Source organism: Triturus cristatus, chromosome 10, assembly GCF_964204655.1.
Source record: "Triturus cristatus chromosome 10, aTriCri1.1, whole genome shotgun sequence".
NCBI lineage: Eukaryota > Metazoa > Chordata > Amphibia > Caudata > Salamandridae > Triturus > Triturus cristatus.
Genome location: NC_140593.1, coordinates 633,087,723 through 633,100,336, shown reverse-complemented (window position 1 = coordinate 633,100,336; position 12,614 = coordinate 633,087,723). Strand labels below are relative to the sequence as shown.

At 53.7% G+C, this 12,614-nt stretch overlaps 1 protein-coding gene across 2 annotated transcripts in view; it reads left to right on the top strand.

The window, feature by feature from the left end:
* The window catches only part of GTF3C1 (general transcription factor IIIC subunit 1), a 1,956,011-nt gene that overhangs the window by 1,378,149 nt on the left and 565,248 nt on the right, over positions 1–12,614 (top strand). The gene's annotated exons all lie outside the window — the stretch shown is intronic.

Sequence of the window (12,614 nt, the reverse complement as noted above, 5' to 3'; positions counted from 1 at the left end):
TTTCTAGGAAGGGCAGCACTGTCTCTAGTGGGGGCTTATCCGAAGTGGAGTTAGCAGATCGGAGGGAGAAAAGACAGCTCACATGGGACTTAGCAAAGCTGGAGAAGGAGAAGGAGGAACAGAGGATGGCTCATGAGACGGAGAAACAGAAGATGGCTCATGAGATAAGACTGAAAGAGATAGAGCTTCAGATCCTAAGAATTGGGGCACCAACTGTTCCTAATGGTGGCAGCAAAGACCAAGAGATCACCAGGGAATCCAAACCCTACCTGCCAAAGGACATAGTAGCTAGCTATGGGTTGGGTGATGATATCGCCAAGTGGCTAGCGGCCTATGAGGTCTCGTTAAGGGCCCATGGGGTTCCAGAGAAGTACTGGGGAGGGGGATTGTATAAGTACATGCCTCCAGCTGGTAGGGATGCTTTATTGGCCCTCGAAGAGGATGAGCAGACCCACTACCCCACCATGAAACTGGCGCTCATCAGAAAGTTTGGACTAACACCTGAAAAGTACAGACAGAAGTTCAGGGGTAGTCACAAACTGGGCACACAGAATTGGGTGGACTTCCTGGACTATGCAAAGAAGGCACTGGAAGGTTGGATTCAGGGCAGTGAAGTGAGGAACTACGAGGAGTTGTTTGACCTAGTACTGAAGGAACACCTGCTCGAGAAATGTTTCCCTGAACTGCGGCAACACCTGGTGGATAGCAAGCTGACCAGTCCCCGGAAGCTTGCTGAGGAGGCGGACATTTGGGCTAGTACCCGGGTGTCCACAAGGGGGACTGGAGGGGATACTCAAAAGGCCGGACAGGGCGCCCCCCAGAAGAAAGAGGGAGGGGAAAAGAAAAAGGAGTTCTCCAAAAGCCCCCAAAATAGCTTCCAAGGAAAGGGAACAGGATTCACCCCTAGGGCTAACCCACCCAGAAACCCTAATCCTGGCCAGAGTCAGCAGCCAAGGGTTGTCCATTGCTACGAGTGCGGTGGCGTTGGACACTATAAAGGAGATCCGAAGTGTCAGAAACGATCACCCCCTCCCACTGGAGGAAAGACCCCCGGAGTAGCTAGTGTAGTGCTCGGGGAGGAGATGCCCTTAACTAAGGGAAGGGAGTGGGCGGGTGTCACTTTAGTGTCCCTGGGAGAACGGGAGATGGTTCCTAAGATCCAGGTGCCCGCAAATACCGCAAAGTATGGGCAGTGGATCACCATCAACGGCCAAAGAGGGGAGGCTCTGAGAGACACAGGAGCCAGTATGACTATGGTGCGTAGCCAGCTGGTGTCTCCAGAGCAGGTAATTCCCGATGTACTCCACCCAGCCGCGATGGCTGACGGCAGAACAGGCCACTATCCCGTGGCCGAGGTTCCCTTTGAATGGGGGGGGGTTGCAGGTTCACTTCGAGTTGCCGTAAGCCCTGCCGTGCCAGTCGATTGTCTGCTGGGGAATGACATGGAGCACAACGCTTGGAAGGAGGTGGAATACCGGACTCACACCGAGATGCTGGGTACACCTGACTGGGCCTGTGTTAGCACAAGGTCCGCGACTACCCGAAGAGGGAGTTCATTCCGGCTGGAGCCTGGAACAAAGGCCCAGCCAGCTGCCAGTCAAGGGAAGAACCGAGGACAGGAGGAGCCTGCCTCGGCGTCTCCACCCCGTAGGACGGATAGGCCACCGGAGGTGGTGGACCAGGAGTCTGCGGAGGGGGACGTTACCAACCTGGAGGACCTACCCATCCCGGCCGAGTGGCACGTGGAGGGAGGCCCGTCCAGGGAGGAATTCTGCCAGGGCCAGAGGGAGTGCCCTACCCTTGAGGGGCTGAGGCGACAGGCCGAAGCCCAGGCAGCAGGGAACGTTGAAGGGAACTACAGTGTTTACTGGGAGGATGGCCTCCTCTACAGTGAACCCAAGGCACCCCTACATGGATCGTCACGAGCCTTGGTAGTTCCTCAACGTTATCGAGCCTTCCTTTTGGAGTTGGCTCACGAGATACCATTGGCAGGACACCTGGGGCAAGACAAGACCTTCGCCCGTCTTGTCCCACACTTTTATTGGCCTCAGATGAAAGTGTCGTCCGATACCTACTGCCGGACATGTGTGTCTTGCCAAGCCAGTGGGAAAACAGGGGTGAAGCTGAAAGCTCCCCTGGAACCACTTCCTGTCGTTAGCACCCCCTTTGAAAGGGTGGGCATCGACATTGTGGGTCCATTAGATCCACCAACTACAGCTGGTCACAGGTTTATCCTGGTTCTGGTGGATCATGCCACACGGTACCCAGAGGCAATACCTCTGAGGACCATAACAGCACCTGTTGTGGCTAGGGCCCTGATGGGAATCTTTACCCGAGTGGGTTTTCCCAAGGAAGTTGTGTCCGACAGGGGGACCAACTTCATGTCAGCATATATGCGGGCAATGTGGAAGGAGTGTGGAGTGACCTACCGGTTCACAACTCCTTACCACCCCCAGACCAATGGTCTGGTGGAAAGGTTTAACAAAACCTTAAAAGGCATGATCAGAAGTCTGCCTGAAGGCCTGCGGAGGAAATGGGACGTCCTCCTACCCTGTTTACTCTTTTCATACAGGGAAGTGCCACAGAAGGGAGTGGGCTTCAGCCCCTTCGAGCTTCTGTATGGGCACCCTGTACGTGGACCTCTTAACCTGGTGAGAGACGGATGGGAAAGAACTCCCAGAAAGCTCCCCCAGGATGTGGTGAGCTACATGCTGGCCTTCCGGAGCCAAATGGCTAAGTTGTGGAAGCAAGCTTCTGACAACTTGGAAGCCAGCCAAGCAGTGATGAAGGCGTGGTATGACCACAACGCTCACCCGGTGGAGTTGGAGCCTGGCCAGAAGGTGTGGGTGATCGAACCAGGAGAGCTTAGTGCCCTCCAGGATCGCTGGTCAGGACCCTTTGAGGTGTTGGAGAAGAAGGGTAAGGCTACCTACTTGGTGGACCTGAAGACCCCTCGTCAGCCCCTGCGGGTGCTGCATGCCAACCGCCTCAAACCCCACCACGAGAGGCCCGAAGTCATCTTGATGATGGTGACTGACGGAGGAGAGGACGTGGAAAGCGAGCCTCTCCCTGATCTGTTTGCGTCTCAAGAAAAGGATGGGTCGGTGGAGGGAGTGATTCTCTCCCCATCTCTAACTCCTGAACAGCAGGAGGACTGTCGCCAGGTCCTGGGGCAGTACTCTTCGTTGTTCTCCCTTGTCCCGGGTAGGACTCACCTGTGCGTCCATGACGTGGACACAGGAGACAGCCCACCTGTGAAGTCCAAGATCTACCGGATGTCAGACAAGGTGAAGGCCAGCATTCATAGTGAGGTCACTAAGATGCTGGAGCTAGGAGTGATTGAACCTTCTAGCAGCCCCTGGTCCAGTCCGGTGGTGTTAGTACCAAAAGCTGCACCACCGGGTGCCCAACCAGAACTGAGGTTCTGTGTGGACTACCGGGGACTGAATTCAGTGACAAAAACTGATGCTCATCCGATCCCTAGGGCGGATGAATTGATTGACCGGCTGGGAGCTGCCCAATATCTAAGTACCTTTGACCTTACTTCGGGGTACTGGCAGATCTCTTTGACTGATGGAGCAAGGGAAAGGTCAGCCTTCTCCACGCCCAATGGCCACTACCAGTTCTGTGTGATGCCCTTTGGGCTCAAGAACGCACCTGCCACGTTTCAGCGCCTGGTAAACCAGATCCTCACCGGAATGGAGAGTTTCTCTGCTGCTTATCTGGATGACATAGCCGTCTTCAGTAACAGCTGGGAGGATCACTTGCGTCACCTGCAAGCTGTTCTCCAGGCCCTGAGACAAGCTGGATTGACGATCAAGGCCAGCAAGTGCCAGATCGGGCAGGGGTCGGTAGTGTACCTTGGACACTTGGTGGGTAGGGGAGCGGTGCAACCCCTCCAGGCGAAGATCGAGGCCATCATGGCCTGGGAACCCCCCAAGACACAGACTGAGGTCCGAGCATTTTTGGGCCTCACGGGATATTACCGCCGCTTCGTGAAGGGGTACGGTACCATCGTAGCCCCCCTCACGGAGCTCACGTCCAAGAAACAACCTCGACGGGTAGTCTGGACGGAGGCTTGTCAGCAAGCCTTTGAGAGATTGAAGAAAGCCATGTGCGAGGCCCCAGTCTTAAGGGCCCCAGACTTTTCCAGGAAGTTCATTGTCCAGACAGATGCATCAGAACATGGCATTGGGGCAGTGTTATCGCAACTCAACGAAGAGGGCCTGGATCAACCCGCGGTCTTCCTATCCAGGAGACTACTTCCCAGGGAACAGAAGTGGAGTGCAATAGAGCGTGAAGCCTTTGCAGTGGTATGGGCTCTGAAGAAGTTGCGGCCATACCTGTTTGGCTCGCACTTCCTTGTTCAGACCGACCACAGACCCCTTCGTTGGCTGATGCAGATGAAGGGGGAGAATCCCAAGTTGTTGAGGTGGTCTATTTCCCTACAGGGGATGGACTTTCAGGTGGAACATCGGCCTGGAGTGGACCACGCCAATGCAGACGGTCTCTCAAGGTATTTCCGCCTTAGTGATGAGAACTCTCAAGGGGTTGGGTAGCTCTCCCCACTTTCAGCTGGGGGGGACGCGTGTTAGACCTGTCAGCCCTTTGGGTGGTCCCTCCTCATCATTATTTATTTTGTCCCACTTTTGCCTCAAACCCTGTTTGAATTTTTCCTTTTTGGGAACCACCAGACTTTTTCGTGTTGCTACAGATTCAGGGAGCCATTTTAGCTACCCCTGAAACTTCTGTCTGAGGGCCTGGAGCACAAAATGGTGGCCACCTGTGACATCACCAGCATCCACTGGAACCTACCAGCACCTTCCAGAACATTCCAGAACTCTGTGACAGTTGGAGGCGGTTTAGAATGTTGGGAGGTTAAGACAGAGTGTTGGCAGTTGGAGCTGGCAGTTGGCACCTGACTGGTGAAGGGAGAGCAGCACAACAGTGAAGGAGGAAGGAGTGAAGCAGCAGGGGTGGAAACTTGTGCCTGGAGTGGGGTCCATAAACCCACCCTTGATACTAGTCCCTACTGATGGATCCCAGCCTGTAGCCCTGTGTGGGAAGAAGCCAGAAAAACTCATCCTAAGGACCTGGATAGCAGGAACAGGCCTTAGAAACAGAAAGCAGCAAGATCCTGACCTGGAAACTGGTTTCCCTGGAGTCCGGCGTCGAGTAGCCTGAGACCTGGAGCCCGAGGTGGAGAAGCGGCGCTGACTGAAGAAGCAGACGTCGTACCCGGAGCCGCCTGAGGTCGTAAGAGGGCGCCGACGGAGGTCGTGAGGAATACCAGAGGTCGAGGAGGAAGTCAACCGAGGTCGAGTGAGCGGCGTCATCGGAGGAGTGAAGTCCGCCCTCCGGAGTCGTCGGAGACCGAGGTGAAGTGTACCGGAGGTCGGGAGTGAGGATCGCACTCCGGAGTCGCCCGGAACCTGAGAGGAGGAGCACCGGAGGTCGGGGGTGAGGATCGCACCCCGGAGTCGCCGGAAGTCGACATCGAGGCCAGGCCGGCTGACGTCATCGAAGCCGAGAGCGCCATCGGACCGGAGCCGCCCGAAGTCGACATCGAGTAGAGACTGCCCGACGCCGTCGAATCGGAGGTCGAGATCGAACCGAGGCCGCCGACATCGGACCGGAACCGCCTACCGGCGTCGTCAAAGAACTGACATTGTGCCGAGGCCGCCGGGATCGAACCGGAACCGCCTCACGGCATCGACACGACTCCAGCGGCGTCGGAGCATCAGAAAAAGGGCAGTAAGTGGAGTAGAGGGCGCCTAAGGCCCTGTGGAGACCTGAGAGACTACTCTAAGGGGCTAGGGAGGTGCTGAAACCAACCTGACTGTGCCAGGGGTGAACTGGGACTAACCTAGAGAGGTTGTGTGGAGAGAGAAAGCCAGGGCACTGGTATTCCCCCCTTGATCTACCTCAGTTTAGGCCTCAGCCTTGTCCCAGCCAGGGAGTAGCCCCCCTCAAGCCTTCCACAACCCTACAAGCTGTGCCTGGGCCAAATCAGCCCTTAGGAATTGAAAAGTGATCTGATTACATGAGTGTTGCTGTATACTTTTAATTATTTATTGGGGGCACTGTATTTATTGTGTTTTACCTATTTATTGCTTTACTATATTTATTGGTCCACAGGACTTGTTGGTGCACAATATTTATTGGTACAGTATTTATTGCCTCCGAATATTTAATTGCCTGTATTACCTGCACTTATATTTATGTCCTTTATATTTATGATCACCCCTATTTATTGAATTTTCAGACAGTATTTATTTGACCTGCACTATTTAAAATTTGTATATTGTGATTGACTTATTTATTTTTCCAATCAGCAACTAAGAGAAAAAGATAAAGAGATATTTTCATAATTTTTACGGTGTAGAGTCGTTTTTGGAACGGATGCACGCATGGTTATTGTATGGGTATATTGTATGCTTAGCACGGTGCCTGATTCCTGACCACTCGAGCCAAGCTACCACAGTGTGTTCGAGGAGTCCACCACCACCCTGCGGAGTGGGAGTGGGCTGTTTCCAACAGTCTCTATTTTCGCAAGGTGGAGTTTTCAAAGCACGTCTCTCTCAGAGATTCATTCCTCTTAGAGTGGAACTCAGTACTCCTGTGTTCCTTTCCACCGATAGCTCCCTTCCCTGCCCCAAATGCTGAAGAATATCAAAATAGACCAGGCCCAAATACTCCTAGTGTCATCAGATTGGGCAAGGAAAGTATGGTATCCAGAACATGTGGGTATGAGCATTTTCCCTCTGCTCAGGCTGCTTCTTAGGGAGGATCTCCTGTCGCAGCATCGGCAGGGTAGAGTCCTGCATTCGAACCTCGCAGAATCCACCTTGATGCTTGGTGATATAGCAGTGGCAATTGACTGCCCACCTCCTGAAGTTGTCTGTGGCATCTTTGGCAGCCAGGCTCCCTTCGACTAAATCTGTGTTCACCTGTCATTGGGAAAAGTTAGTGGCTTGGTGAGGCATCCAACAGATTGACAGACTTCAGGCCAAACTTTCTGGTGTGTTGCTTTTTGCATTGTTCCTAGCCCAGCAAGTATTTGCTTGCGGCACAGTTAAAGGGTACTTGTTGACTCTTTCGATTTTTATGAGGATCAGACTTCTTTGTTTTAATTGCCTTTTGTACCGCGGTTTTTGAAAAGTTTGCATTCATTACGCCCCAGTGGCACCTGAATCTACTTCTCACTTTCCTTATGTGTACTCCCTTTAAACTTAGGCATAGTTGTCCTCTATGGCTTCTTACCCTCAAGACAGCCTTCCGTGTCACCATAACTTCGGTGCAGCAGGTGAGCGAGCTATATGTGCTCTCCGTCAATTCACCGTACACCATGTTCTACCCAGGCAAGCTGGTTTTGAGGACTAGAGGTGCCTGCTCTCAGTATGTAAACCATCACTCTATCAGCATTCTTGTCTCCACCTCACCTCTCTGAGGAGCAGAGTCTCTTGGCTAGATCTGAAAAGAGCACAATGTTTTTACATAAATCATACCAGAGAACTCTGTATGAATGATGAACTTTTATATGATGGAGAATTCTAGCTGCATATTCCTTAACTTTGAATTTCCCAGGCATCAGGCGCGGCGTCGGTTGGCTCCATTTGGCTCAGCGTGATGGCGTCGGTTATGATATTGCAGTGCCTATATAGGGGCCACCCCATGATGTCCGTCACCGATCCCCACCTAGTCTGTCTCTGGTGTCTCGAACGCGACCACGACTCAGTCATGCTCGGACTGGCGGGCCATGGCCCCGAAGTCCTGACTTCCGTCATCGAGAAAGGTAAGGCGCACCAACGCTCTAGACTTAGCTTTCCGCAGCTGGACCCAGAGTCAACTTCACGCCTCCCACCCTTTCTGGGAGCCACCTCAAGTAAAAGAATTTAACGAGGTCATGCGCCGGGTATTTGAGCGGAACGACCCCGCTGATGAGCCCTCGGACCCCGTGGAGTCGGAAGGGGCCCCATCAGTTTCGAAGCCGTCTGCTCCAGCCACAGCCTCGGTGGGGCCTCAAGGATCCGATCCCGGATCCGGGTCAATGCCGGCCGTGCCATCAGGACCTTCCCCAGCGTCGGACCCGAAGTCGGTACCTGCAGTGCCACCGGTGCCCATCGGTAGCGCCAGCCCCATCCTCATCCCCAATTCCGGCGCTGATTGAACCCAGAGGTTCTATGTTGTGGCCTGAGCACTTTGAAGATGTGCTCGGCTCAGGAGAGGAATGGGAGGGTCTGTGTACCATCTGGAACACCAAGCTGTCTCTGAGGTGAACTTGGACTGGTATGGGGAACTTGGGGAGGCAAGTGGACTGAACAACTCCCCAGATACTGGCGTGCTCTCAATGCCAATAGTGGCTACAGAGGAAGGGGCATCCTATGACATGGTGGTTAAGAGGGCAGCTGAGGTCCTTGTACTAGAGCTGCCCTGAGTGCAGGTCAGGAATAATCTCCTGACCGAGGTGCTTCAACCAGGGTTTTCCATTTCCAAACCCCTAATGCCCTTTAACGAGGTACTTATGGACATCTTTATAGGCACGTGGTGCATTCCGATCCAGCAATGGATGCCAGAAGTCTTCGGCCACCCTGCCCCCGGCAGCCCCAGCTTCTGAGCACTCCTAGTCTGAGTCTGTAAAACCACACTACCCCAGTTGGTGGGAGAATTTGTCCCATTTCCCCCACTGGAGATCCATTATATCAGACAAGTTGGTCTTGCAGATCATACAGGAGGGCTATTATCTTCCTTTCCTTTCTTTTCCTCTTCCCATTCTGCCAAGTTGGGAATGGCTGCCGGAGGAGCTCTCTTGGCCAAAGGAGCTATATGAAGGGCCCCGGTTTTAAAAGTAGGCTGTGTTATTCCCACTACTTTCTGATTCCGAAGAAGAACAAAGGGTTGCGTCCCATTTTAGATCTTCGGACTGTCAATCTCTTCCTCAAGAAGGAGAAATTCAAGATGCTCACTCTGGCTCAGGTCTTGTCTGCCCTAGACAAAGGAGTCTGGATGGGAGCGTTGGACCTGCAGGATGCGTATTTTCACATCTGCATCCTGCCGGGCGACAGGCGTTACCTGCGGTTCAAGGTAGGCCGCGAGCACAGTCAGTTTACTGTCCTTCCCTTCGGCCTTACCAGTGCCCCTCGGGTGTTTACTAAGGTGATGACGGTGGTCACAGCTCATCTGCGCTGGGTAGGGTTGTCAGTCTTCCCCAACCTAGGCAATATATTCAGGATATTCAGGCTATGATTCATATGTTTCAGCCTCTATCCTGGATATCCGTGAGACTGACTCTGAGGTTGTTGGGTCTCATGGCCTCCTGTTGGTGAAGCATGCTAGGTGGCGTTTGCGGTCTCTGCAGTAGGACCTGAAGTTCCAATAGGCACTGCATTGGGGAAATCTCACTGACATGGTCCAGATCTCGGAAGGAACTGTGAGAGATCTACAGTGGTAGTTGTAAGAGAGTAGGATCTGCTTCTTATGGGTACCCCCACTTCTTTTCTGATGTATCACTGTTTCTGACTGGGATCCTGCTATCCAGGACCCCAGTGTAGCTGCTTTCTCCTCTAAATAGATTGCATGTACTTTAGGTACACTCCAGATTGGATTCTGGGGTACCCTTATAAGTCCCTAGTATATGGTATACTATGTACCCAGGGCCTAGGTACCGCAGAGGCCTCCCAGGGGCTGCAGCATGTACTGTGCCACCCCTGAGAGGCCATTCAAAATGGTACCACAGGTCTGCTACTGCAGCCTGTATAAGGTGGTGCATGCACCCCTTACTTAGATATAGTTTCACTATAACTATTCTAAATCACTGCACATATAAACCTATCAGTCACCCCTATGGCAGGCCTTATCAATTCTGAAGGAAGGGTGCTGAGTTTTATGTGAGAGGGTGCCCATGCATGAGCAGAGCCCCTCTGCAGCCTTCGGAACCTATTTTACGGGGTTGTTTATGATGCAGCCATCCATATATATTTAAGTACATTATAACCTCGCGGTAAATGCTAACTTAAAACGGCTGCTTAGAAACACGTTGTGTTTGGTGTCAAACACCTTGGAATCATACCTCCACGCCAGTAATTGGCGGGGGAGGTATGATTCCACCCTCCTAGAGGGACTTATGTGAAACACTGGTACACCTGGTACCAGCTTTCTCGACCTGGGCATCACAAAAAGGATGCTGCCAGCCACAGACACAAGTCTGCGCTCCTGCTGCTGTGCCAAGCTCGAGCAGGGGAAGGCCTGACAATCGGTTTCCTGTCAGAGGGAGGTGTGACCACCTCCCAGACAGGCTTTAGCGTATTGGGGCTGGGTGGGTGCACTCTGAGAGTGCCAGAAAGTCTGCACTGGGGGCACATTTGGTGTCCCTGTGCATAGTCCAGCTCAAACCGGTTTGCTCCTGCTCTGGCGCGAAACTAGACAAAGGACATGGGTGTAGCCACCCCTCTGTTCTGACCATCCCATAGATGGGTCCCCAGAGTTTTTCACACCCCTTCCTTGGGTATAAAGTAGGAACCCTGACTACAGGACTTTAGGTTTTACCTGGGCTAAACTCTGCTACAGAAACCAAGTACTTTGTCGATCTTCACTACGCTGGATCACTGAAGAATCTCCCTTGGAGTAAAGGAGTTACTCCCCTGCAAGGCAGGCACTTTTAACGCATCTGACCGGTTTGCATCTCCCGAGCACCTGAGGACTCCGAAGATTTCTGCAACACAGGAGGTGGGTTCCCGAGGTCTCTGAGGTCGATCTGCGCTCTCAGCTAATCTGAGACCAGTATCCCTCGTGGGGACCGTGCAACCCGAACCCCTGTGCACTGCATACTTTTGCAGCAGCATATGCTTTTTGGTGATCCCTGAGGCTGTGCTTTGTGCTACGTGTAGTCCTCACCCCGAGCAGTGTTTCCACCGAAGATTTTCGGCCTACACTCCACAAGTGTTCCGTGGGCTGGTATTTAGTGATTCAGCTCGAGGTCCGTTGTCATGTGGGTCCCTGTGAAGGTAACTTTGACTTTCCTTGGGCTTTCCTGGTTGCTCCAGAAGTGCCCTGACTCTCCATAGCATGGAGTGTCCCCAGGACCTTGCTGGTCCTCACTGAAGCTGATTTCCTCTACCCGCATGGGTTGCAGTTGCCATGGCTTGTTGGTGTTCAATCCAGACACTGACCCCCCAGCACTCTACATCCTTCGTGGGACAGCTCACCGCTGGACTTTGGTCATTGTCAACATCTCCTGGTCCCCGTGCCTGTGTGGGGTCTTCCCTCCTTCTTCGATTGTTCAGACTTTTTTGCGCCATCGCGCAATGACCAGCACCCTGATCTCTCTGTCGGATTCTATATTCGGGTCCACATTCAGACTTTGTCTCCTCACTGGCCCCCACACCCATGCGTGATCTGCGCTATCTTCGTTTCCATCTGGTGTGTTGCTGCTCTGCTGGGTTATCCCCGCCTTCCCAGCATGCTGTGGGCCTTTAGGCTCTTCTGTAGGCTTTCACCCAGGGGGGGTTCTCACTGGAAGGGCAAGTAGAAGATGTGCTCTTTCTTGCTTTCTGGGGTTGGGCCTCGCCCCTGGTTATGCTATGGCATTGCTGCTTGCTGCAGAAGGTCACTGCCTCTCGTGTTGGTGGTGTGTTTGTGTCTGGGCCCCTCCCTGCAGTAGTGCTCGACCTTCTGTTTGTGCCCCACGTTGTTCAGAAGTCTGTGCCCTTCCCTGTGTACAGCAGCGGTGCCCCAGTGATTGGGATGGGCCTACCTCATTATTCGTGGCCCGCTTCTGGGCACTGGCGGTTTCGCTCCGTTCTCGGAGTTGATCATCGCACGGGGGCCAGATCCGTGTTCCTGCTGCTGTCGCCCCCCTCCACAGCTCGTCTATCCGGTCACTGCTCACAGCCTGGGAGCCACGCAGGATCATCTCACTTTCCCGGCCCTCCGGGGCTCCCGCCAGTTCCCGGGTTCCTCTGGTGCTCTTGCCAGTCCCTGGGGTCTGCTCCTCAGTGCACTCCTCACTCGGCTAAGCTGGAGCCCACCATCTTGAGAGGTCCTGTCGGTTTCCGGTGCACTGCAGCCTCCCCCAAGCTCCGGAGAGGTCACCCGGGCCAGGGCTCTTGCCGCAGTGCCCACATTGTCCCGCACCACCTCCTGCACCTTTTGTGCCGCAGGGCCCAGGCTAGTGCGTTCCCAGCTTGCGCTCCGGCCCTCCTTTGACCACTGAGTCCAGTCGTCACAGTCCATCGGTCGCTGTGGCCGCCGCTTATGACCTGAGGGAAGCACGAGGTCACCTCGATCCACCAGGTATCCCGCCAGCCTCCAGAGTCCTCTCCACAGTTCGCCTCTTACTCGACTCCGCTGCTGGCCACCATCTTACGAGAGCCGCGTTTTTCCCCGGGGCTGTACTTTTTGGGTTATTCTCAGTGCGGCCGTGTGTTATAGCATCTGCCAGTCTCTTCTGCTCTGGGCATGCTTGAGGGGCCTTCAAGAGTCAAATTTGTCACTTGAGGGGGGTCAGGATGGAGCTTGATGGCAGTAAGCCGGATGAGGCTCTTGAGCACCGCTGCTCACTCCATCAACGCCAGGCCAAGCCCCCCCTTTCTGCTTCTTTCTACTGTCCTTTTGTT